The 25218-nt window shown below is 46.2% G+C and overlaps 1 protein-coding gene and 1 long non-coding RNA gene across 2 annotated transcripts in view; one reads left to right on the top strand and one right to left on the bottom strand.

The window, feature by feature from the left end:
- The window catches only part of LOC115134045 (G1/S-specific cyclin-D2-like), a 275810-nt gene that overhangs the window by 178629 nt on the left and 71963 nt on the right, over positions 1–25218 (bottom strand). The window lies entirely within an intron of this gene.
- Positions 11386–23531, top strand: LOC135573354 (uncharacterized). Its single transcript, XR_010464687.1, has 2 exons — positions 11386–11586; positions 22844–23531. It is a non-coding gene; the product is annotated as an uncharacterized LOC135573354 (long non-coding RNA).

The following is a 25218-nucleotide window of genomic DNA, read 5'->3' as shown; positions in this document are numbered from 1 at the left end:
TGTTGTTCCTGTGGGGCAGACAGAAGTTTCCTGTATGACTCTACACATTGTCTACATTGGTGTAGGGCAGTCTGCTCTGGGCTGATGAAAGCCCCAATCGGAAGCAGGACATGGGGGATTCATCCACAGGGTATCAGCCAAATGTAGACCCAATGAAAGAGAATCACTTGGGCACAGAAAGAAATGAGAGAAATAAGCAAACAGAAAGCGGCTAACAGCTGCAAGCATTTTCCATTTGAAGTTCAACATTCCAGCGCGCGGCCCTCTCCACTCTAGCGGGTTTCCTCTCGTTTCCATGTGGTATTTGTCCCAAGCTAAGATCCAGATACTGAGAGCCGAGCTGCAAACTTTCCCAAGGATACCATCCAACCACACGCCGCTGCTCTCCCCCTTATACCATCCAACCACACGCCACCGCTCTCCCCCTTGGCTGGCTGCTCTGCCCAGTCCCGCACCTTCTGAGCTGGAACCCTCCCTCACCGACAACACTCTGCATTTGTCTCTGAAATGTCAGACAACTGTTTGCGTTTCCCTCAAGAACATTTAGCCATTTGTGGTCCTTGTCCTTATCCAAACTTATCCAAACGTAAGTCACTTCTGCCCTGTGTCACCTCCACCTCTTTCAGTAAGATCACTGCATTGTTTTTACTGTATGTTGGTCTATTTCCAGTCATTGACATAAGCCCAGCTTTTACATGTTATTGAGCGGCAGCATCATGTGTTTATATTAGTACCTGTCAAACGTTTGGACACACCTACTCATTACAGGGTTTTTCTTTATTTTTACTATTTTCTACATTGTAGAATAATAGCGAAGACATCTAAACTATTAAATAACACATATGGAATCATGTAGTAACCAAAAAAGTGCTAAACAAATCCAAATATATTTGAGATTTGAGATTCTTCAAAGATGAGCCGGATGAGGCACGGGAGCCTGACGATCCGTCTGAGGCACGGAAGCCTGATGAGCCAACGTTTGGAAACCTGTCGAGCCATTTGAGGCATGGAAACCTGACGAGCCAACCGAGGCGTGGACACCTGTCGAGCCAGCTGAAGCTTGGGAGCCTGAAGAGCCAGCTAAAGCATCCCCGGTTGCGTCGGCTGCGGGAATTACAGGGAGTGAATAGTTAGTTAGTTGTGATGTCTTAACTCTATTATTCTGCATTGTAGAAAATAGTACAAATAAAGAAAACCCTGGAATGAGTAGGTGTGTCCAAACGTTTGACTGGTACTGTATATATATATAAACTCAGCAAAAAAAGAAACGTCCTCTCACTGTGTTTATTAACTGAGTTTATTTTCAGCAAACTTAACATGTGTAAATATTTGTATGAACATAACAATATTCAACAACTTTATGTCTCATAAACTGAACAAGTTCCACAGACATGTGACTAACAGAAATGGAATAATGTGTCCCTGAACAAAGGGGGGTCAAAATCAAAAGTAACAGTCCGTATCTGGTGTGGCCACCAGCTGCATTAAGTACTGCAGTGCATCTCCTCCTCATGAACTGCACCAGATTTGCCCGTTCTTGCTGTGAAATGTTACCCCACTCTTCCACCAAGGCACCTCCAAGTTCTCTGACATTTCTGGGGGAATGCACTGCAGTACTTAATCCAAAAGGTCCCAGACATGCTCAATGGGATTGAGATCCGGGCTCTTCGCTGGCCATGGCAGAACACTGACATTCCTGTCTTGCAGGAAATCATGCACAGAACGAGCAGTATGGCTGATGGCATTGTCATGCTGGAGTGTCATGTCAGGATGAGCTTACAGGAAGGGTACCACATGAGGGAGGAGGATGTCTTCCAAATCAAATCAAATCCAATTTTATTTGTCACATACACATGGTTAGCAGATGTTAATGCGAGTGTAGCGAAATGCTTGTGCTTCTAGTTCCGACAATGCAGTGATAACCAACAAGTAATCTAACTAACAATTCCAAAACTACTGTCTTATACACAGTGTAAGGGGATAAAGAATATGTACATAAGGATATATGAATGAGTGATGGTACAGAGCAGCATACAGTAGATGGTATCGAGTACAGTATATACATATGAGATGAGTATGTAGACAAAGTAAACAAAGTGGCATAGTTAAAGTGGCTAGTGATACATGTATTACATAAGGATGCAGTCGATGATGTAGAGTACAGTATATACGTATGCATATGAGATGAATAATGTAGGGTAAGTAACATTATATAAGGTAGCATTGTTTAAAGTGGCTAGTGATATATTTACATAATTTCCCATCAATTCCCATTATTAAAGTGGCTGGAGTTGGGTCAGTGTCAATGACAGTGTGTTGGCAACAGCCACTCAATGTTAGTGGTGGCTGTTTAACAGTCTGATGGCCTTGAGATAGAAGCTGTTTTTCAGTCTCTCGGTCCCAGCTTTGATGCACCTGTACTGACCTCGCCTTCTGGATGATAGCGGGGTGAACAGGCAGTGGTTCGGGTGGTTGATGTCCTTGATGATCTTTATGGCCTTCCTGTAACATCGGGTGGTGTAGGTGTCCTGGAGGGCAGGTAGTTTGCCCCGGTGATGCGTTGTGCAGACCTCACTACCCTCTGGAGAGCCTTACGGTTGAGGCGGAGCAGTTGCCGTACCAGGCGGTGATACAGCCCGCCAGGATGCTCTCGATTGTGCATCTGTAGAAGTTTGTGAGTGCTTTTGGTGACAAGCCGAATTTCTTCAGCCTCCTGAGGTTGAAGAGGCGCTGCTGCGCCTTCTTCACGACGCTGTCAGTGTGAGTGGACCAATTCAGTTTGTCTGTGATGTGTATGCCGAGGAACTTAAAACTTGCTACCCTCTCCACTACTGATCCATCGATGTGGATAGGGGGTGTTCCCTCTGCTGTTTCCTGAAGTCCACAATCATCTCCTTAGTTTTGTTGACGTTGAGTGTGAGGTTATTTTCCTGACACCACACTCCGAGGGCCCTCACCTCCTCCCTGTAGGCCGTCTCGTCGTTGTTGGTAATCAAGCCTACCACTGTTGTGTCGTCCGCAAACTTGATGATTGAGTTGGAGGCGTGCGTGGCCACGCAGTCGTGGGTGAACAGGGAGTACAGGAGAGGGCTCAGAACGCACCCTTGTGGGGCCCCGTGTTGAGGATCAGCGGGGAGGAGATGTTGTTGCCTACCCTCACCACCTGGGGGCGGCCCGTCAGGAAGTCCAGTACCCAGTTGCACAGGCGGGGTCGAGACCCAGGGTCTCGAGCTTGATGACGAGCTTGGAGGGTACTATGGTGTTGAATGCCGAGCTGTAGTCGATGAACAGCATTCTCACATAGGTATTCCTCTTGTCCAGGTGGGTTAGGGCAGTGTGCAGTGTGGTTGAGATTGCATCGTCTGTGGACCTATTTGGGCAGTAAGCAAATTGGAGTGGGTCTAGGGTGTCAGGTAGGGTGGAGGTGATATGGTCCTTGACTAGTCTCTCAAAGCACTTCATGATGACGGAAGTGAGTGCTACGGGGCGGTAGTCGTTTAGCTCAGTTACCTTAGCTTTCTTGGGAACAGGAACAATGGTGGCCCTCTTGAAGCATGTGGGAACAGCAGACTGGTATAGGGATTGATTGAATATGTCCGTGAACACACCGGCCAGCTGGTCTGCGCATGCTCTGAGGGCGCGGATGGGGTGTCCCTGTAACGCACAGTGTTGAGATTGCCTGCAATGACAACAAGCTCAGTCCGATGATGCTGTGACACACCGCCCCAGACCATGACGGACCCTCCACCTCCAAATCGATCCCGCTCCAGAGTACAGGCCTCAGTGTAACGCTCATTCCATTGACGATAAACATGAATCCGAGCATCACCCCTGGTGAGACAAAACCACGACTCGTCAGTGAAGAGCAGTTTTTGCCAGTCCTGTCTGGTCCAAAGACGGTGGGTTTGTGCCCATAGGCGACGTTGTTGCCTGTGATGTCTGGTGAGGACCTTCCTTACAACAAGCCTACAAGCCCTCAGTCCAGCGTCTCTCAGCCTATTGCAGACAGTCTGAACACTGATAGAGGGATTGTGCGTTCCTTGTGTAACTCAGGCAGTTGTTGTTGCCACCCTGTACCTGTTCCGCAGGTGTGATGTTCGGATGTACCGATCCTGTGCAGGTGTTGTTACACGTGGTCGCCCACTCCGAGGACGATCAGCTGTCCGTCCTGTCTCCCTGTAGTGCTGTCTTAGGCATCTCACAGTACGGATATTGCAATTTATTGCCCTGGCCACATCGGCAGTCCTCATGCCTCATTGCAGCATGCCTAAGGCACGTTCTCACAGATGAGCAGGGACCCTGGGCATCTTCCTTTTTGTGTTTTTCAGAGTCAATAGAAAGGCCTCTTTAGAGTCCTAAGTTTTCATAACTGTGACCTTAATTGCCTACCGTCTGTAAGCTCTGCACCGTTCCACAGGTGCATGTTCATTAATTGTTTATGGTTCTTTGAAAGACAGGGTCCTGAAAAAGGGACATTTCTTTTTATGCTGAGTTTATATATATATATATATATATATATATATATATATATATATATATATATGTATATATACGTTTAAATACACTAAGTTGACTGTGCCTTTAAACAGCTTGGAAAATTCCAGAAAATGTCTGAAAATGTCTGAAAATGGTCATGGCTTTAGAAGCTTCTGATAGGCTAATTGCTATCCTTTGAGTCAATTGGAGGTGTACCTAACTTCAAACTCAGGAAAAAATCAAAAGAAATCAGCCAAGACCTCAGAAGAAAAATTGTAGACCTCCATAAGTCTGGTTAATCATTGGGAGCAATTTCCAAACGCCTGAAAGTACCACATACATCTGTACAAACAATAGTACGCAAGTATAAACCCTGTGGGACCACGCAGCCATCATACCGCTCAGGAAGGAGACACGTTCTGTCTCCTAGAGATGAACATACTTTGGTATGAAAAGTGCAAATCAATCCCAGAACAACAGCAAAGGACCTTGTGAAGATGCTGGAGGAAACAGGTACAAAAGTATCTATATCCACAGTAAAACGAGAACTATATCGACATCATCTGAAAGGCCGCTTAGCAAGGAAGAAGCCACTGATCCAAAACTGCCATAAAAAAGCCAGACTACAGTTTGCAACTGCACATGGGGACAAAGATCGTACTTTTTGGAGAAATGTTCCAGAACCGGGCTCTGATGAAACAAAAATAGAACTGTTTGGCCATAATGACCATCATTATGTTTGGAGGAAAAGGGGAGAGGCTTGCAAGCCGAAGAACACCATCCCAATCATGAAGCATGGGGATGCAGCATCATGTTGTGGGGGTGCAGCCCGTCTGGTGTTCAACCTTCCCAAGTTCTCTCACGTCACCCCGCTCCTCCGCTCTCTCCACTGGCTTCCAGTTGAAGCTCGCATCCGCTACAAGACCATGGTGCTTGCCTACGGAGCTGTGAGGGGAACGGCACCTCAGTACCTCCAGGCTCTGATCAGGCCCTACATCCAAACAAGGGCACTGCGTTCATCCACCTCTGGCCTGCTCGCCTCCCTACCACTGAGGAAGTACAGTTCCCGCGCAGCCCAGTCAAAACTGTTCGCTGCTCTGGCCCCCCAATGGTGGAACAAACTCCCTCACGACGCCAGGACAGCGGAGTCAATCACCACCTTCCGGAGACACCTGAAACCCCACCTCTTTCAGGAATACCTAGGATAGGATAAAGTAATCCTTCTCACCCCCCTTAAAAGATTTAGATGCACTATTGTAAAGTGGCTGTTCCACTGGATGTCTTAAGGTGAACGCACCAATTTGTAAGTCGCTCTGGATAAGAGCGTCTGCTAAATGACTTAAATGTAAATGTAAATGTGCTTTGCTGCAGGAGGCACTGGTGCACAAAATAGATGGCATCATGAGGATGGGAAATGATGTGTATATATTGAAGCAAAAAGACATCAGTCAGGAGTTAAAGCTTGGTCGCAAATGGGTCTTCCAAATGGACAATGACCCAAAGCATACTTACAAAGTTGTAGCAAAATGGCTTAAGGAAAGTCAAGGTATTGGAGTGGCCATCACAAAGCCCTGACCTCAATCCCATATAAAATTTGTGGACAGAACTGAAAAAGCGTGTGCGAGCAAGGAGGCCTATAAACCTGATTCAGTTACACCAGCTCTATCAGGAGGAATGGGCCAAAATTCACCCAACTTATTGTGGGAAGCTTCTGGAAGGCTACCCAAAACGTTTGACTCAAGTTCAACAATTTAAAGGCAATTCTACCAAATACTAATTGAGTGTATGTAAACTTCTGACCCACTGGGAATGTGATTAAAGAAATAAAAGCTGAAAGAATTAATTCTCTCTACTATTGTTCTGACATTTCACGTTCTTAAAATAAAGTGGTGATCTTAACTGACCTAAAACAGGGAATTTTTACTCTGATTAAATGTCAGGAATTGTGAAAAACTGAGTTTAAATGTATTTGGCTAAGGTGTATGTAAACTTCCGACTTCAACTGTATATATATATATATATATATATATATATATATATACACTGCTCAAAAAAATAAAGGGAACACTAAAATAACACATCCTAGATCTGAATGAATGAAATATTCTTATTAAATACTTTTTTCTTTACATAGTTGAATGTGCTGACAACAAAATCACACAAAAATTATCAATGGAAATCAAATTTATCAACCCATGGAGGTCTGGATTTGGAAAACCACACTACAGGCTGATCCAACTTTGATGTAATGTCCTTAAAACAAGTCGAAATGAGGCTCAGTAGTGCCTGTATGACCTCCCTACAACGCCTGGGCATACTCCTGATGAGGTGGCGGATGGTCTCCTGAGGGATCTCCTCCCAGACCTGGACTAAAGCATCCGCCAACTCCTGGACAGTCTGTGGTGCAACGTGGCGTTGTTGGATGGAGACATGATGTCGAGACATGATGTCGAGACATGATGTCCCAGATGTGCTCAATTGGATTCAGGTCTGGGGAACGGGTGGGCCAGTCCATAGCATCAATGCCTTCCTCTTGCAGGAACTGCTGACACACTCCAGCCACATGAGGTCTAGCATTGTCTTGCATTAGGAGGAACCCAGGGCCACGCGCACCAGCATATGGTCTCACAAGGGGTCTGAGGATCTCATCTCGGTACCTAATGGCAGTCAGGCTACCTCTGGCGAGCACATGGAGGGCTGTGCAGCTCCCCAAAGAAATGTCACCCCACACCATGACTGACCCACCGCCAAACAGGTCATGCTGGAGGATGTTGCAGGCAGCAGAACGTTCTCCACGGCGTCTCCAGACTGTTACGTCTGCCACATGTGCTCAGTGTGAACCTGCTTTCATCTGTGAAGAGCACATGGCACCAGTGGCGAATTTGCCAATCTTGGTGTTCTCTGGCAAATGCCAAACGTCCTGCACGGTGTTGGGCTGTAAGCACAACCCCCACCTGTGGACGTCGGGCCCTCATACCACCCTCGTGGAGTCTGTTTCTGACCGTTTGAGCAGACACATGCACATTTGTGGCCTGCTGGAGGTCATTTTGCAGGGCTCTGGTAGTGATCCTCCTTGCACAAAGACGGAGGTAGCGGTCCTGCTGCTGGGTTGTTGCCCTCCTACGTCCTCCTCCACGTCTCCTGATGTACTGGCCTGTCTCCTGGTAGCGCCTCCATGCTCTGGACACTACGCTGACAGACACAGCAAACCTTCTTGCTATAGCTCGCATTGATGTCCCATCCTGGATGAGCTGCACTACCTGAGCCACTTGTGTGGGTTGTAGACTCCGTCTCATGCTACCACTAGAGTGAAAGCACCGCCAGCATTCAAAAGTGACCAAAACATCAGCCAGGAAGCATAGGAACTGAGAAGTGGTCTGTAGTCACCACCTGCAGAACCACTCCTTTATTGTGGGTGTCTTGCTAATTGCCTATAATTTCCACCTGTTTGTCTATTCCATTTGCACAACAGCATGTGAAATTTATTGTCAATCGGTGTTGCTTCCTAAGTGGACAGTTTGATTTCACAGAAGTGTGATTGACTTGGAGTTACATTGTGTTGTTTAAGTGTTCCCTTTATTTTTTTGAGCAGTGTATATACTGTATATAAAACAGATAACAATTCAGCAACAATTGATTACATTTCAGTGATACAAGTAATTCTGCCTCTGATACCCTCTACTAACCAAGTACAGGTAACTTCCAAAATAAAGGAAACACCAACATAGTGTCTTAACAGGGTGTTGGGCCACCACGAGCCAGAACAGCTTCAATGCACCTTGGCATGGATTCAACAAGTGTCTGGAACTCTATTGGAGGGATGCTACACGATACTTACAGAAATTCCATAATTTGGTGTTTTGTTGATGGAAAACGCTGTTTCAGACGCCGCTCCTGAATCTCCCATAAGTGTTCATTTGGGTTGAGATCTGGTGACTGAGACGACCATGGCATAAGGTTTACATCGTTTTAATGCTCATCAAACCATTCAGTGACCACTCGTGTACTGTGGATGGGAGCATTGTCATCCTACGCAGGCATAGCCATGAAGCACCTGCTTTCACCCACTATCCCTCATTTACCCAAGTGATTCCATTATTACCTGTATGTTTTTATCTGGATATCAAATCAAATCAAATGTTATTTGTCACATGCACCGTATACACCAGGTGTAGACCTTACTGTGAAATGGTTACTTACAAACTTAACCAACAATGCAGTTTTAAGAAAATAGTGTTAAGAAAATATTTACTAAATAAACACAATAATAACACAATAAAATAACAATAATGAGGATATATACAGGGGATTGGCTCTCCATTGTGAGTGTAATGTAATGCCTTTGCCTCAGCCAGGTGCTACACATTGAACAGCACAATCGCAGACACAAAATGGGAGAGTAGGAAGTGCTTGTGTCACCAGCTGGCTCTATGGCTGGGCTAGAGCGATCGGTGAGACAGGAACCCGTGGGTGTACATGTGAGCTGGGGTGGCTGCACTGCGCTCTGTGCTGAGGTCCATGGAGTGTGAGGCCTTTTATTCTCCCAGACAGCACATGAACTACCTCCACTGTTAGGCATTTATGACCTACAGCTTGTTTGTTTGCTTTGCCTTCCGGGCGGACACCGCCGCCAGAGGACAGCTCTACACTTGTTGTTGTGTTGTCTTTGGTCTGATATGTCTCCTGTGCCAATGTTACACCCATTGGAGAACCATCAGCCGTGTGAAGAAGTAAATACTTTGCTGAGCCGCGTCTCAAAACGACCTCCGCTTATTTGTCTAGTCGTCTCTAGAGGATTTAGAGAACCTAGGAGTGGGGGGCTTTTCAGTTGAGGATACGACCATGAGAGTTGCAGACCCAGTAATACTAAACTGAAAACACACAATTCCCGTAAAGTACATGAATTCCCCTCACAGTTGTTGTGTGAGGCCTTGTGGTGTTAGTGAGGTCACAACTCACACGTTTGACTGCGGCATCTCTAAACTGTTACATATAAACATTGAAAGAGAAAGTAGAATATTACAAAACCTTGAAAATGTTTACGGTTAGCACTTCTAAGAACTGCATGAATAACCTTTTACTGCAGTGGGATCAATCAGGCTCACACAAAGTGTTTGTTGGTTGTCTTAAACACCTCACACACATGGTTAACAAGACACATGTACCATGTCAGACATAAGAGTTGAAATGTATTTCATTTTAAGTTTGCACCCCAATATTACACTTTATACACATCACAGGACACTGAAATATAACACAACTGTTGGACATAGAAACACTGGAGTTTCAGCATAAAATAAATAAATCATATTTATTAATTATGAAATTATCATTATTTTTTTTCATAACATTCCACCCATGATGCCACTAGTACTTTGACTGCAGAAAAGGTCTACCGATATGTTTGAGAACACATTTCCTGAGCTCGGCTTTTTAGATGATTTTCTACTGTATATATATTCAAATCTGGGTCCATAAAAAGTACAAGGCCTAACCTTCTCTTCATCAACCCTCCCTCTCTTGGCAGGAGGTATTGTTTTTTAAAACAGCATGATTGTGACAAGGCAGACAAACAAACGGCCATGTTCTGAAAATCTGCCATCGGCGCTTCCTCTTTTATTGGCCTTATGATCTTCAAGTTTGGTTATGCCACGCTACACTGCATCATGGCTAGGAGGAATACAGATCTTGTCAAATTAAGACAAAAGTCGATTTTTTTCTTCATTTTAGCTAACCCTTACCCTTTTCCTAACCTTAAACAAATTATCCTAAACCTGCTATGTTAACTATCCTAACCTGCTAGTTCTCCTAACCTGTTTTGAAAAGTCAAATCTGACAAAAGCTGTATCTAGTCAAAAACCCTTTAAGACGGGGCAGCTCTCTCCAGCAGTCACTGAAGACGAGTTATATAACACCCCCTCCTCTCCTCTGCACATGTCTCAGAGTGTGACTGCCATGATGTAGTCACAGAAGAGGGGACAGAGGGACCCTCTGAATGTCGAACACTGGAGGGAGTGGTAGGGGAGAGGAGCCATGCTGCCTCACCAGAACATCACTCTCTCCCACCCCCAGCCTCCCGTCGCTACATCATAGACAATGGGACTGTTCACCCAAAATAGTACCTTCCTTCACTGAGGCTTCCTGCCTGTATCCTGGGTTTGCTATATTTATTGCCTGGTATCAAAAGGGGATTCCAGTGGATTTATATCTCCATATGGAAAACCTCTGCTTCTGCCTTTGACCAAGTTGACAAGGCATGCTCAGTTGAGGTTCTTTCTCAGGCACCTGCAGGCACTGCTCAGAGGGGCTGTGGAGCTGTTGAGATCTGGGCCTAATCGTGACAGAGACAACTATCAGTGACTATCGGATCACAGCCACCAGAGCAGTATCTGCATCACCCTGCAGACCTCAGAGCAGAGAGAGAGAGAAAGGAAGAACAAGAGAGTGAGAGAATGAGAGAGAGAAAACACAAGAGAATAAGAAAGAGAGAGTGTGTGAGTGAGAGAGAGAGTGAGAGAAAGAGACAGTGAGAGAGAGAAAGAGAGAGAGAGTGAGTGAGAGGGTGAGAAAAAGTGAGGGGGGGGGGCTGAGAGTAACAGAGTCGGCACACCAGGTCTCTGTTCACCAGCCCAGTCTGTGTGTCCGGGTGCACGTGAAAGCTGAAATCTGAGGGACAAACTGACTTTGTCTTGCTCTGTCAATTCACACAGCTGGCCAACAGACAATAAAATATTAGTCGAGTTGAACAGAAGAAGACTACATGGGCAGGCATCTATGTGGCAAGATAGCAATCAATCGACAAAACAACAATCGACAAACACCCCAACAACCATACAAACACAAACATCTTTAAATAGGCTTGGTGATTCAGAATTCCCCTAAAACTTTTGCTTGAAGTGAAAAGGAAGTACAACCTATATTCAAAAGGACAGAAAAAATAACATTTGCATATGTGCTCTACAAGTCCGTTGAGCAGACCGTGAAAGCTCACTTAAACAGACATTAACTGAATTTATTCAAATCATCATAAAACACTAGAAAACTTAGCTTAGAATATGGACAATAACTATTGCTTCCACTTTAAGAAATGCTACATGACTACAACAAATGGTAAGGACCATTACCTTGCAAAGAAATTCTCATTATTGCTTTGACATTTAGATAATAATATTTCTATTGATATTGCTACATTATTATTAGCTGGAAGACCATTGCTATCTATGAATTATTAACATGATAATGTGTACATGTCCCTCATTGCTCTTTTTTCAATTTAATAACAATTGAGGTATGAGAGCTGTTCACTTCAGGAAAATGTCCTAAGAAAAACAAATGATGTGCTCATGAATTCAATATCAAATAATGACCTCCATGTTGACTTGGGAAAATAAAACACTTAAAACAACTTATCTAGTTCACAAATCAGACTTATTTATTTATTTACTTCTAATAATTGAAACATTGAGTTGGTCTATATCAGTGTAATTGCAATGTCTGGATATGTTATCGTTTAAAAAAACAGTGATTTGTTTTTACTCAATAGTCATATTTGCGTAATTTGGCTCGCAGCTAAAGGTTTAATTGCAGACATAGAACAGTCCAAATTTCCCCCCATTACTGTTCTGTATGGAGCAATTGTTATAAGCACTCCATTGTATTAGTTCTTATCTGACATGGCTCTGTATGATCGCCGCCCCAGCGCCAGTCATTTGAACTGTTCTGAGTGGACAATTGACCTTTTCAACCCTATTTAGTAGTAACTAATTGGAGCTTTTCATTGGTCAACATCATTCTCATCCACTTCCATCATGCAGTTATGGTCCTAACAAAGCATATCCTGAATGAGTGTCTAAGGTTTGAACACAAGATATAATTTGTTTCAAACCTTCACAATTGCTTCCTGATTCACATTCAAAACATATGATAAAACAGTGGCATATAAAAGGCAGTCATTTCTGTTGCAAAAATTATGCAAACAATATATAAAAACCTATAAAGGCAACAGTATGGCATCACTCTGAAGGATTCTTAGAACAACAGGCCCTGTCCTCTACAACATATTTCTGTAGAAATACCAAAAGAAACGGGGGGGGAGCTCAGTTGGGGTATCAACTTACTGTTGAGCGTTAGAATAGTACAATACACAAGGTGCAATTTCCACATTTGGATGTGCATCAGCAGATTTTCTCTTGTTACATTGGATAAGTCTAGCGGCTAGCTATCTAAACTTGTAGTCATCATTGTCGAATGACCAACCGAGGGGAGCCCCATTGAATTGTTAGTTACTCTCAGATATCATATTAAAAACTGTAAACATTTTTCTCCGCCCCATGGCAAAATGAATAGAATTGCATGAAATGATTCATAATATTGCAAAATATTATCTCCGCCCCATGGCAAAATGTGTAGATTTGCAGCAAACTTGCTTTAAAACTGCAAAATGTTCTCTATGCCCCATGGGAAAATGTATAGAATTGCAGGAAATTAACTCTTATAACATACATCTGTTTTCTCCTCTGTCAAGGCGGGGGCCACTAAAACATTTTGGTCGCAAGGTGGGGGAATCAACATTTTGCTTAGGGCCATCAAAAGGCTAGGGCCTGACTACATGTGTGGGTATGGATGCAGACCGGTGAGCCACTGCAGCATCCCATGAGGAGTTCTGATTATTTTGTGGCCCACACCCCCATCAGAGTTGCATATTCCTGGTATAGACTATGTTAGAGTTGTCTAGCTCTGTGTTACTGTCAGTTCCTGCTTGAGGGCCTCATTCATGGGGCTGGAAATATGACGTGGTAAGGAGAGGTGAGCCAGTACATATGGAGTTGTACGTATAGCCCTGTTCCCGGTATCTGAAGTGCATTCAAACAACGTCTTGCAGAGAGCCTTATTTTTCTGCACTCAGATTTTTCACTTTAAAATGTATGTCACACAAAATTAATTGATTTCAAAGTTTAACAAACCATACAACTCTATGCACAAGGACTACGTTTAACAATTTACACAGAAAATTGTACAAAAACACATTTACGGCACCAACAGCACAAACCGTCATTCTGTTACCAAACTTTGCATCTGCACTGTTCTTCAAGTAAATGTGTTTTTGTAAAATGTTCTGTCTATATTGTTAAAATTAGTCCTTGTGCGTAGAGTTTTATGGTTTGTTAAAGTGAAAAATCTGAGTATCAGCCTAATTCTGTTATCATGAAATTGCCCTGTAGCATTGTTGAATACAGAAACAGTCAGGTAACACAGACTACTGGCCTATACTGTACAACACTTCCTGCAGACAATGTCCAAATCGGTAGGATTTGAATATGCAGGCTGAAAACACATGATCAGCTAACATCAGCTGACAGATCAGCTGACAGATCAGCTTCTCACATGTGAGGTTCCCAGAAAAAACTACGAAAAAGGAAAAGAAAGAAAGTGTTACGTAAGTGTTACGCTTATCTTGAATCAATAACAAGTAACACCTAGCTAACACCAAGCTACCTGTTGCACTTGGATAGAATGCGGGTCCATATAGCCACAACAACTGAGTGCATTCCCAGAAGGATTCACAGACAAAAGTGCCTCCCGTATCAATATTGTCCTGTGAATACCCCCTGAATACCTCCCCCGCCTGCAGTGGTGCAGTATTATATTTGTGTCTCTTTGTGCGGAGGGGGATTTCCAGGCGGTGAAACAGTGAGCTGGTTGGGAACGCTGGGAATGGGCACCTTTCCTCTGGGCAGTGTTACCGTGGCTCTGTGGGAACCAGGGGAGAGTAGACCCAGTGTGGGATGGATTGTAAAATAGGTGACATGCTGGACGAGTCGGACACAGCTGGTTGATTATGTGAAGGGGAAGATAGATTCTTCCTCAGTGACATCAGGGAAAGGTGGCTCCTGTTTTCTTGTCCCACTTCTAGCCATCAGTCAGGGGACACTGTCTCCCTTTTGGGGGTGACGGGCCGAACAGGTATGTGAGATATAGGCCTATTGTGTGCTAATTATGGGTACAGCTAAAAGACAAGGGCAGGCACTCGAAAGCATTACATAAGAAGAGCTTCTTGTCAAAGAGTAACTTACATATAGAAAACCCACCGTCACATTCAGAATCAACTGAGAATGAATCTAGTTAAAGCAGCAAGCACCATCTGTGGTGTGGAAAATCTATCTTACAGTGGGAGAATGTGGTAGTTACTATTCACGTGTGTCTGTTTGTCAATGTGTCTCTATGAATGTATGTGTGTGTGCGTGCGTGCATGCTTGTGTGTGTGTGTGTGTGTGTGTGTGCGTGCATGCTTGTGTGTGTTTTGAAAGTACTGCCATTACAACACAGAGCATCTTTCACATATGTGTAACTTTTCAACACTGGCCTTAACACATGGCTGATTTATGTTCTGTGTCTATAAACACGCCTCTTCACAGACGCCACACAAAGAAACAGGGACGCCTTGTAGTGTCTGGAGTTCAGGGAGAATGACAGAGAGGGTCCTGCTCTGCCTGGTGAATCTGCAGTCTGTCTGTATGGCTGTTCATGAACACTGTGGGACTCTGGGACTGATTCAAGTACAACACTAACAGCAGGGAGCCAATAGAGGCTGACATGTCCTTCTCACCATCTCAAAAACCAGACCCCCCCCCCAGGCCCAGAGCCCTTGTCTTCTAACTTGACTGAACGTTTAACTACACACACACACATGCACGCATACATACACACACACACACACACACACACACACACACACACACACACACACACACACACACACACAGGAGGTGAATAGCGGTGTTTCCTCCAACACATTGGTCCAGCTGGCTTCCGGTTTAAGCGGGCGGTTGTTTATTAAGGAACGCGGTTCTCCCTAGCTCGTTGAGGAGTTGCAGCGATGAGACAAGATCATAATTGAAATTGGGAGAAAAAAATAGATAAAATACAAAAAAATACTCTAGATGAATTATTGTTATCATTACGCTCACCTGCGCGTCATCAGACTCACCTGGACTCCATCACTTCCCTGATTACCTTCCCTATATATGTAACTGCCTTTGGTTCCTTCCCCAGGCGTTGTTTGTTTCAGTTTCATGTCTGTGCGTTGTTCGTGTTTCTTGTTTTGTGTTATGTTTTGTTCATTCATTATGTATTCACTCCCTGAATTTGCTTCCCGACTCCCAGCGCACACGTTACAATTATACTATAATGTGACAAATTCTTCACATTCTTTAATATAGGTGGGAGTTAGAATATACTGTGTTTGCATAGACAGAGAGTGATAAATCATAAACTAATGGGTCTTAAAATCTTGGTTTGATATGTAGATTTGGGAGTGTATGACGACCACCCATTTGATATGGAAAACATGATATACATTACCGTGTGAACACCCTCCGTCATACTGACTAGGCCATACATACAGACCATATCAACTTTTTCAATCATTCAAGCAGAGAGAGATAGGGACCATTCTGACAACAAAATACTCAGGTGGTGACATACTTATAGGCTATAACACAAACGTTATTTGTATATCACTGAAAAAGTAACGTCTGGCCAGCAGTAAGCAGACATTATGCTAATTAGATCTCCCCGATAAACTTAGGGATTGGGAACCCATTGAAATAGACCCATTCTTCCTTAACAGAGTTTTATTGAACTGAAAGAATTCATGTTTGCGTGTACAGTACTCCAGATTAATGGCTTTTGTTCAGGTTGCATGGAGTCTTGTTCAGTCTCAATGCTACTCAGACAGGACAAAGAGCGGCCAATGTACAAAACATTAGGTGCACCTTCCTAATATTGAGTAGCACCCCCTTTTGCCCTCAGAACAGACTCAATTTGTTGGGGCATGGTCTACAAGCTGTCAAAGGTGTTCCACATGTTTCTAATGTTTTGTACACTCAGTGTATATCTCCATGTTTTTCACACCGACTCCACTGGGCTATGAGGACTCTGTGAGACAGGTCAGTAATGCCCCTGTACTTCTATGGAGCCTGTGGTCTTTAGCAGCACCATACAGCATTCTCCAGACAGATGAAATGCCAGACTGTGCCCTCTGTGACTCTGAAGTCAGTACTGTTGGGGCTGTACTGCAGGACTGCAGCTCATTGGCTTGCCTTTGACAGGTAAGCCTGCTGCAATCTGCTCTGGACTGTCACCCTTCAGCCAGACTTGTCATGAGATCAAGACCGGCCTCCCACCTTCCACTTTGCGTCAGCCTCCCGGCTTGTGGACGTCCAATTGCCTCAGCCCTTTTTAGAGCAGCCGCCGAATGAAAAGCTCTCTAAATATGCCACTATCCACATGACTTTCGGCTGACTTTCTCACAGAACTTAAACCCTATTTTCTTTGAATGAGAGTCTTCCTTTGTTGTGTGAATTGTCCATCCAGACCCTAGCAACTTCCCCAAATCGGAATGCCACTGGAATTCCAGGCTCGGCTGCCAACTCTGGCTACCTGGTAAAAGGGATTAGAGCAGCTTTATCCCTTAGTCAGGAATGTGGAATGGCCGAACTTCTGACCAAGTCAGACAAGGGGATGCTCCAGCTTCTCGTGCTTAACTGCCGGCAGTTTGATAAGATTAATCAAAGTATCAATGCAATTTGTCACTTGTCAACACAAACAACCCTTGGCAAATAATGTAGTGGCAAATTCCATTGTAAAAGCTGGCTCTTGTCTTAACACAGCAACGTTTTGGCAATGGGCCCTGACCTTTGGAGGAAACAAATACAGTTCCAGTGAATAACTATTAATCGAGTACACACTATTCTTACGTGTCTCACGCCTCCGTTTATCCTTCAGGCTATAATTTGGAAATAGCATTCGTTCAATAAGTCATGAGACTGTGATCAAGGGGACTGCCATTCCCCAGTGCAGGCTGTCACACAGTCCATACATACAGTACCAGTGAAAAGATTGAAAACACCTACTCATTACAAGGTTTTTCTTTATTTTTACTATTTTCTACATTGTAGATTAATAGTGAAGACATCAAACTATGAAATAACACATATGGAATCACGTAGTAACCAAAAAAGTGTAAAACCAATCCAAATATATTTTATATTTGAGATTCTTCAAAGTAGCCACCCTTTGCCTTGATGCACACTCTTGGCATTCTCTCAACCAACTTCATGAGGTACTGTAGTCACCTGGAATGCATTTCAATTAACAGGTGTGCCTTGTTAAAAGTCAATTTGTGGAATTTCTTTCCTTCTTTATGCATTTGAACCAATGAGTTGTGTTGTGACAAGGTAGGGTTGCTATACAGAAGATTTGGTATAGTCCATGATAAATATAGTCCATGATTACTTTAAGACGTGAAGGTGAAGGTCAGTCACTACAGAAAATGTCAAGAACTTTGAAAGTTTCCTCATGTGCAGTCGCAAAAACCATAATTTGCTATGATGAAACTGGACCGCCACAAGAAAGGAAGAACCAGAGTTATCTCTGCTGCAGAGGATAAGTTCATTAGAGTTACTTGCCTCAGAAATGGCAATTAACTGCACTTGTAGAGGTCTTGATTATGGAACGGATTGCAGCTGGTGGGGAACTTCTCTGACTCCAGCACACCTGTCTCCAATCACACAATCACACACAGAGGGAGAGGGAGGGGGAATGGCTGCAGGTCAAGGAGACACCGGATGTCCACTAGGGGTGTGGCAGTTGGACCGCAGAGTGAAGGAAAAGCAGCCAACAAGTGCTCAGCATATGTGGGAACCCCTTCAAGGCTGTTTGAAAAGCATTCCAAGTGACTACCTTATGAAGCTGGTTGAGAGAATGCCAAGACTGTGCAAAGCTGTCATTAAGGCAAAGGCCGGCTACTTTGAAGAATCTAAAATATATTTTGATTTGTTAACACTTTTGTGGTTACTACATGATTCCATGTGTTTTTTCATAGTTTTGATGTATTCCCTATTATTCTAAAATGTAGAAAATAGTACAAATAAAGCAAAACGCTTGAATGAGTAAGTGTCCACACTTTTTACTTGTTGTCACGACTCCGACCGAAGGACACTCCCCTTCCCGTTCGGGTGGCGCTCGGCGGTCGTCGTCGCCGGCCTACTAGCTACTACTGATTATTTCCTCCCCCTCCTTATGTGTTGATTGAGTGCACCTGTTGTGAATTAGGTAGTAGGCTTTATTAGTCAGCCGGCCCGCAGAGTTCCTTGTGCGGGATTAATTATTGTGACCATCTGTTTTAGTGTACTTGTGTGCACGTCTATGGGTTTTGTGTTTCCCATTTTGTGGGTTTTCCCAGGACCGTTTAGTCCTCCTGTTTGTTCATTACGCCGTGTGTGTTCGTGTGGGTTGGCTTATGTTCGCCGTTTTGTCGGTGCATTAAAATGGCACTCACCTGAACTCTCTGCTTCCTGCGCTTGACTCCTCACCCACTACACTCAGATCGTTACAGAATCCCGCACCTCTGAGGAATGGAGTCAGCAGGAGCAACAGCCACTCCCCTCCCATCGATGGAAGAGAGGGTACTACATCACACCACCGTTCTCCATCGGATCGGAACGGCGATGGATCTGGTGATGAAGGGAATGGACCGATGGGAGAGAAGCGGTCTCTCTCCACCTTCGGCCCCCCCTCCTCAGGACTCCCCATCTCCCGACTCCAGCCCCCTCCGTCTTACGCTCCCGAGGGTCTATGATGGAACGGCAGCAGGGTGCCAGGGGTTCTTACTCCAGCTAGAACTATACCTGGCCACCGTCAGACCTACTCCCTCGGGAGCGGAGAGGGTGAATGTCCTCATCTCCTGCCTCACGGGTCGTGCTCTGGAGTGGGCAAATGCAGTTTGGAATGGCCCAGACTCAGCTAAGGAGCACTACCCCGAGTTTTCTCGCCGCTTCCGCGCCGTGTTTGACCATCCTCCAGATGGCCGAGCGGCGGGAGAACGACTATTCCATCTTCGGCAGGAGAAAAAGAGCGCCCAGGATTACGCGTTGGAGTTCCGTACCTTGGCAGCAGGATCCGGGTGGAACGACAGGGCCCTTATCAACAACTACAGGTGTAGTCTCCGGGAGGACGTCCGCAGGGAGCTAGCGTGTCGGGACACCGCTCTTTCATTAGATGAGCTGATTGACATGTCCATCCGACTGGACAATCTGCTGGCTGCCCGCGGGCGTTCGGAGAGGGTCCTGTGTGTTCCACCACCCAGCACCTCCACTCCTGTTATGATGGAGTTGGGAGGGGCTTTGCCGAGGGGTACCGGAGGAGGAGGCTCCCTCTGCACCAACTGTGGTCGGAGAGGACACACGGCCGATCGGTGCTGGGGGGGTCCGTCTGGGAGTCGAGATGGCAGGCGGAACATTTCTCGATCACCCCAGGTGAGTCAGCACCAGACTCACCCAGAACCCCCTGTTGGTCACATGTTTGTCTTGATTTTTTTCCTTAAATTTTTTCCCTTTTCCCAGCATAGGGCGCTAGTCGATTCAGGCGCAGCTGGGAACTTTATGGATCGCGGACTTGCTATTAAATTAGGTGTTCCGCTTGTGCCGATAGATTCTCCCTTTCCCGTGCACTCCCTAGATAGCCGGCCATTAGGGTCAGGGGTGGTCAGGGAGACCACGATCCCACTGGACATGGTAACGCAGGGGAATCATAGGGAGCGTATCAGTCTCTATATTATTGGTTCGCCTGCGTTTCCAGTGGTGTTAGGGATTCCCTGGCTGGCCCGGCACAATCCTAAAATTTTGTGGAAACAGGGGGTTCTCGAGGGGTGGTCAGAGGAGTGTTCTGGAAGGTGTCTGGGAGTTTCCGTCGGTGCCACCTCGGTGGAAAGTCCAGACCAGGGTCCCACAGTGTGCATTCCCCCCGAGTATGCCGATTTGGCAATCGCTTTTAGTAAAAAGAAGGCGACTAAATTACCACCACATCGACCGGGAAGGGATTGTGCGATAGATCTCCAGGGTAACGCTGCGCTTCCCAAGAGTCACGTGTACCCACTGTCCCAAGAGGAGACGTTGGCTATGGAGACATATATCACGGAGTCTCTAGGACAGGGGTACATTCGGTCCTCCATTTCACCCGTCTCCTCGAGTTTCTTTTTTGTGAAGAAGAAGGAGGGAGGATTGCGTCCGTGTATTGATTATAGAGGTCTAAATGCCATCACAGTGGGGTTCAGCTACCCACTACCTCTCATTGCTACGGCAGTGGAATCCTTTCAGGGAGCGCAGTTCTTCACAAAATTGGATCTCAGGAGCGCGTATAGCCTGGTGCGTATTCGGAAGGGAGACGAGTGGAAAACCGCATTTAGTACCACATCGGGCCACTATGAGTACTGCGTCATGCCGTATGGGTTAAAAAATGCTCCAGACATTTTTCAATCCTTTGTAGACGATATTCTCAGGGACCTGCACGGGCAGGGAGTGGTTGTTTATATCGATGACATTCTGATCTACTCAGCCACTAACGCCGCGCATGTGTCTCTGGTACGCAAGGTGCTTGGTAGACTGCTGGAGCATGACCTATACGTCAAGGCTGAGAAGTGTGTGTTCTCCAAACGAGCCGTCTCCTTTCTGGGTTATCGCATTTCCACCTCGGGGGTGGAGATGGAGGGTGACCGCAGTAAGGCCGTGCGTAATTGGCCGACTCCCACCACGGTAAAAGAGGTGCAGCGGTTTTTGGGTTTTGCCAACTACTACCGGAGGTTTATCCGGGGTTTTGGCCAGGTAGCGGCTCCAATTACCTCACTGCTAAAGGGGAGCCCGGTGCGGTTGCGATGGTCAGCAGAGGCGGACAGAGCTTTCAACAGGTTGAGGGCGCTGTTCACGGATGCACCCGTGTTGGCGCATCCGGACCCCTCTCTAGCATTCATAGTGGAGGTGGACGCGTCCGAGGCTGGGGTGGGTGCCGTGCTATCACAGCGCTCGGGTACGTCACCAAAACTCCGCCCCTGCGCTTTCTTCTCGAGTAAGCTCAGCCCAGCGGAGCGTAACTATGATGTGGGGGACCGGGAGTTGTTAGCGGTGGTCAGGGCTCTGAAGGTGTGGAGACACTGGCTTGAGGGGGCTAAGCACCCCTTTCTCATCTGGACCGACCACCAAAATCTGGAGTATATTCGGGCAGCTAGGAGACTGAATCCGCGGCAGGCAAGGTGGGCCATGTTTTTCACTCGATTCCGGTTCACTTTATCTTATAGACCGGGCTCCCAGAACGTGAAGGCGGACGCACTGTCCCGCCTTTACGACACGGAGGATAGGTCCACCGAACCTACTCCCATCCTTCCGGCCTCAAAGCTGATGGCACCGGTGGTATGGGAGGTGGACTCGGACATCGAGCGGGCGTTACGGGCTGAACCCGCGCCTCCTCAGTGTCCGGCGGGGCGGAGGTACGTGCCGCTTGGTGTTCGGGACCAACTGATTTGGTGGGCTCACGTCCTACCCTCCTCGGGTCACCCTGGGGTGAGGAGGACAGTGGGGAGCCTTCGGGGGAGGTATTGGTGGCCTACCTTGGCTAGGGACGTTAAGGTTTATGTCTCCTCCTGTTCGGTATGCGCCCAGAGTAAGGCTCCTAGGCACCTTCCTAGAGGGAAGTTACAACCCCTCCCCGTTCCACAACGGCCATGGTCACATCTATCCGTAGATTTCCTGACCGACCTTCCCCCGTCTCAGGGCAACACCACGGTTCTGGTGATTGTGGATCGGTTCTCTAAGTCCTGCCGTCTCCTCCCGTTGCCCGGTATCCCAACAGCCGTACAGACTGCGGAGGCATTATTCACCCACGTCTTCCGGCACTACGGGGTGCCGGAGGACATAGTTTCTGATCGGGGCCCCCAGTTCACGTCCCGAGTATGGAGGGCGTTCATGGAGCGTCTGGGGGTCTCGGTCAGCCTGACCTCCGGTTATCACCCCGAAAGTAATGGGCAGGTGGAGAGAGTAAACCAGGAGGTGGGTAGGTTTCTGCGGTCGTACTGCCAGGACCGGCCAGGGGAGTGGGCGAGATACATCCCCTGGGCTGAAATGGCCCAGAACTCACTACGCCACTCCTCTACTAATGTGTCCCCCTTTCAGTGTGTGTTAGGGTACCAGCCGGTCCTGGCACCGTGGCATCCGAGCCAGACCGAGGCTCCTGCGGTGGAGGAATGGGTGCAGCGCTCCAAAGAGACCTGGAGGGCCGTCCAGGAATCCCTTCAACAGGCTAGTGGACGGCAGAAAAGGAGTGCTGACCGCCACCGCAGTGAGGCCCCCGTGTTTGTACCAGGGGACAGGGTCTGGCTCTCGCCTCGAAACCTACCCCTCCGCGTGCCCTGCCGGAAGCTTGGGCCGCAGTGTGTAGGGCCGTTCAAAGTCCTGAGGAGAATAAACGAGGTGTGTTATCGATTACAACTCCCTTCCTATTATCGTATTAACCCCTCGTTTCATGTGTCTCTCCTCAGGCCGGTGGTAGCTGGTCCCCTACAGGACGGTGAGGTACTGGAGGTCCCTCCTCCCCTCTGGACATCGAGGGGTCCCCGGCGTATACGATACGGGCCATTCTGGATTCGAGACGCCGGGTGAGGGGCCTGCAGTACCTCGTGGACTGGGAGGGTACGGTCCGGAGGAGAGGTGCTGGGTACCCACCAGGGACATTTTGGATCCGTCAATGTTGAGGGATTTCCATCGCCTCCATCCGGATCGCCCTGCGCCTCGTCCTCCGGGTCGACCTCGAGGCCGGTGTCGGCGCGCTGCGGGAGCCACGCGTCAAGGGGGGGGTACTGTCACGACTCCGACCGAAGGACACTCCCCTTCCCGTTCGGGTGGCGCTCGGCGGTCGTCGTCGCCAGCCTACTAGCTACTACTGATTATTTCCTCCCCCTCCTTATGTGTTGATTGAGTGCACCTGTTGTGAATTAGGTAGTAGGCTTTATTAGTCAGCTGGCCCGCAGAGTTCCTTGTGCGGGATTAATTATTGTGACCATCTGTTTTAGTGTACTTGTGTGCACGTCTATGGGTTTTGTGTTTCCCATTTTGTGGGTTTTCCCAGAACCGTTTAGTCCTCCTGTTTGTTCATTACGCCGTGTGTGTTCGTGTGGGTTGGCTTATGTTCGCCGTTTTGTCGGTGCATTAAAATGGCACTCACCTGAACTCTCTGCTTCCTGCGCTTGACTCCTCACCCACTACACTCAGATCGTTACACTTGTACTGTAAATAACAGGTCAACCTTACAATAAGAGCATGCCATGTTGCTAGACCATCAAATCATTAAAAAGGTAAATGGGGAAAAAAATTACATGAATATGAAATATTCTATTAGTAAGTCTATGTTACTGCTTTATGACATTAACGTCACATGGACACATCAAATACACTTTACATGAATTCCTGTATGAATGCAGCTTTTCAATGTGAGTGACATTTGTTGGGGGGGGATAACTAAAAGTGGCATGGCATAGTGAGCGAGTCATAGGAACTGGCACATACTTTGTTGCATGCCAGAGCAGGAGTGTACACAGGCCGGGCTGCAGCTTGTAACAGGGCCCTTTCCTCACCCCATAACCCAATGCTTACACTGTATAGGCAGACCTCTGGGAGGGAGTACAGGTTAGTCTGGACTTCTTGTTCTTCTGTAATTTGCTGTAAGTGTTCAAACTCGAAAGTGCTTTTGAAACAATTAACATGGCTGAGCTCTTATCCTACAATACATGTGAGGTTATTGAATGTCTAAAAGACATTTATGACAGGATAAAGCAAGAGCATTATCACATAAGCTGAGACAAGGGTAAGTCAAACCAAGAGTTAAGTCAAAGCCACTGATATAACTTTCATACAGAGGATGATGCTTACGGAAAGTCAAGTGAAATTCTAAGAAATTATTGTAAGGCCACAGCCCAAAATAAGAACAAAAGCAAACCATCATAGATGTATACACATTTTGTGTTTATATCCTAAGTCAAAGCCGATAGGTGCTTTTCAAGGCGTACCGTTTGTCTCATGCCACATGAGAGAAAAGCAAACACATGAGAAAATTAAGAAATCTCAGAAAATAAGGTGTGACTGCAACAAAGTCTTAAAGCACCCTAAAATGCACCAGTTACATTTCTATCGGTCTTTGTGTTATGTGAGAAGGACAGAAACCTCTAAATACTAAGTAAGAATAAAGCATAATTTACACACAGTACAGTATTGTGAAGATCAGTTTGTACATTTACAGTGGGGCAAAAAGTATTTAGTCAGCCACCAATTGTGCAAGTTCTCCCACTCACCTGTAATTTTCATCATAGGTACACTTCAACTATGACAGACAAAATGAGAAAAAAAATCCAGAAAAGCAACTTGTAGGATTTTTTATGAATTTATTTGCAAATTATGGTGGAAAATAAGTATTTGGTCAATAACAAAAGTTTATCTCAATTCTTTGTTATATACCCTTTGTTGGCAATGACAGAGGTCAAATGTTTTCTGTAAGTCTTCACAAGGTTTTCACACACTGTTGCTGGTATTTTGGCCCATTCCTCCATGCAGATCTCCTCTAGAGCAGTGATGTTTTGGGGCTGTTGCTGGGCAACACAGACTTTCAACTCCCTCCAAAGATTTTCTATGGGGTTGAGATCTGGAGAATGACTAGGCCACTCCAGGACCTTGCACAATTGGTGGCTGATTAAATACTTTTTTGCCCCACTGTATGTTGTACATAAATTGGCATATTTCATCGTGAGAGAGGAGCTCGCCAGAGCAGGGTTGGGGTGGGCTGGGGAGCTGGTGCTGTTATGCCCTTCACTGGGGGAAGAGAGGCACCTGTGATGGGGTTGCTGCTGTCGGCCTTGCCGGCCTT

The sequence above is a fragment of the Oncorhynchus nerka genome, linkage group LG9a (genome assembly GCF_034236695.1).
Source record: "Oncorhynchus nerka isolate Pitt River linkage group LG9a, Oner_Uvic_2.0, whole genome shotgun sequence".
Taxonomy (NCBI): domain Eukaryota; kingdom Metazoa; phylum Chordata; class Actinopteri; order Salmoniformes; family Salmonidae; genus Oncorhynchus; species Oncorhynchus nerka.
This window is presented reverse-complemented; position numbering and strand designations above follow the sequence as displayed.